Source organism: Vulpes vulpes, chromosome 9 (genome assembly GCF_048418805.1).
Source record: "Vulpes vulpes isolate BD-2025 chromosome 9, VulVul3, whole genome shotgun sequence".
In the NCBI taxonomy this organism is placed as follows: Eukaryota; Metazoa; Chordata; class Mammalia; order Carnivora; family Canidae; genus Vulpes; species Vulpes vulpes.
The window spans coordinates 68,417,792-68,420,595 of NC_132788.1; positions in this window are offsets into that span (position 1 = coordinate 68,417,792).

The window sequence follows — 2,804 nt, forward strand, 5'->3', positions numbered from 1 at the left end:
GTGATCCCGGGGACCTGGGATAGAGTCCTGCATCAGGCTCCTTCCGAGAAGCCTGCTTCTCCCTCTGCCTGTGTCTCTGTTTCTCTCCCTCTGTGTCTCTCATGAAGAATGCATAAAATCTTAAGAAAAAAAAAGATATAGTTGACACATAACATTGGGTAAATTTAAAGTATTCAATGTGATGTTTGGTAGATGCACTTATTGTGAAATTTCTACCACAGGAAGGTTAACACAATCTTCACATCACAGAATTACCATTTTTTGTTATTTTTATTGTTCATATGGTGAGAGCATTTAAAATTTACTTTCTTTCTTCATTCCTTCTCATTTTTTTTGTTTCCTTTGTTTTGTTTTGCTCCTGTTACTAGATAATTTTGAATAATGTCTCTAAGTTCACTGATTCTTCCTTTGACTGGATTGATTTGCTATTAAAGTTGTCTATTGAGTTCTTCCCTTCAGCCACTTTATGCTTCAATTCCAAAATTTCTGTTTGGTTCTGTTTTATGTTTTCTATCTTTGTTGAATCTCTCACTTTGTTCTTGTATTGTTTTCTTGATTTATGTAAATTGTGTATTTGTGTTCTCTTGTAGCTTTCTGAGCATCTTGAGAATAATTATTTTAAATTTTTTGTTAGGTAATTTGTTTATGTCCATTACTTTGGGATCAGTAACTGAAAGATTATTGTGTTCCTTTTGTGATATCATGTGTTCTAATTCTAAATGATCCCTGTAGTCTTGCATAGATGTCTGCACATTTGAAAAAGCAATCACCTCTTCCAGACTTTATGGACTGATTTCAGTAAGGAAAGACCTTTACCTATGGCTGGGTCCAGACTGGAGCATGTTGTAACCCTGGTTCTAGTGGTGCAGGGTGCTAAGAGGAGAAGCATGTGGCTGCTGCAGGTATGTGGGGCATAGTATCTCATTGGCTCAGTCCTTAAGGTCCATGACATCGAGAATTCTGTGATCCTTAGCAAGAGCTGCTGGGCTCTGCAAAGGTGCAAGGGCTATCAGATCCTCAGTGGCACCTCTATTTCTAGCTGCTAAGGACCAGGGCAGGCAGCTGTGATTGCCAGAGCCAGTGATGCACTTGGCTGTGCTGGCCACCTCCAGGAGCCTGTGTAGCAGAAGGGGCCTGCTGTAGACATATACTTAGTGGCAAGGACTGGGGCTCACAGCAGGGACTGGGGCCAATTGTGGGAACACTGGCAGCTGCAAGGGTCCTGGCTGTCAGCATGTACTCCTATGCTGCATATTCACACCATAGGCATGTGCAGAGCTGTGGAGGCTGGTGACAGGAGTTTCGTCAGCAGCGTGCATGGGCACTACTGCAGGGGCTAGCTAGGGGTACACGCACAGGTTTGGGATTCAGCTGTGGAAGGGTCTAGGTTGATATCCTACAGGTGCAGCCACAGAGGTTCTGTAGGGTGTCAAGGAGAGAACACAGACTTATATAGGTAGTGTCTGTGGATGCAAAACCTGTAGGACAAAAACCTCAGTGGCAAAATCCACAGGGGGCGGGTAGTGATTCTGAGGGCTATTCTGAGGGTTTCTCCAGGGGCAAAAGCTTCTGGGGTCCTCTTGGGAGCAGGGAACCATGGTCATTCCTTTTGTGTAACTGATATTGGTAACCACTGTCTTTCTTTCTTGTTCCTAGCTATCTTTACATGAGTCAACTTGGCAGGTGAAACCAAAGTGGATCCATCACACAGTGCCCTCAAAGGCTAGGGGAACTGTTTACTAACTCCATTCTCCAATTCATAGATAGGACATCTATCTATCTATCTTTAATGTCATATTTTAAAGCTACCTAGAAAAACAGGTATATGGAAAAGTGAAATTACTTTTAAGTAATTTTAAATAATTAAAACACATACATTTAAAGTCTCTAGAAGCAGTTTTTAAGGGATGGCATCAAAAAAAGAAACATTTATTCAAGAAAATCTAGTAAAACTCAGAGAACAGTGAGTCTACATTTGAATCATGATATTCCTAACCCCACCCACCAGGGTTCAGATTAATAGAAACTCCACTCTAGATGGAGTTAAGAACATAGGACTCCCTGCTCCCTATCCCTAGATCCTGGTATAGAGATATGATATCTTAATGGAAGGGAAGGCCGTTAGCATTTATCTTACTTCCAACTACCCATTGCAGTAGCTAAATGCCAGGTGAGTATGGCTAAGAGGTCAGGGTTAGTTTCATTTACTCTTCCCTCACTCATAGAGCAGAGGCTCCATCTCTGGCATAATAGGTTGAAAAATACTAGGGACCCAATCACTCTTGCCCCAGTGTATTTGTAGAATGGAGTTTCCATGTCAAGGCAGTTGAGTCTAGGATACCAGAGGCTAATGCCCCCCACCCAGAACTCCTAAATCTATCAGATCACTCAGAGAGAATCATACCACTGTCTCCACAATCATTTCCAAAGCCACCGCTTAGAGATTTTGCCCAGATGAAGAAGGAAGCCCTAAGAATAGAGTGCTTCTATGCTCTCTGGGGAGATAAACATATAAAAGGCAAAAACAACATTGAGTTTATCTGAAAGAGTGTGAGGAAATTTAATTCTAAGGGTGCTCTCAAAAACAGTGAAGTTTTGGGGATCCCTGGGTGGCTCAGTGGTTTTGCGCCTGCCTTCCGCCCAGGGCATGATCCTGGAGTCCCGGATCGAGTCCCGGTCAGGCTCGTGGCATGAAGCCTGCTTCTCCCTCTGCCTGTGTCTCTGTCTCTTTCTGTGTCTCTCATGAATAAATAATAAAATCTTCAAAAAAAAAAACCAAAACAGTGAAGTTTTGGTAGAAAGCA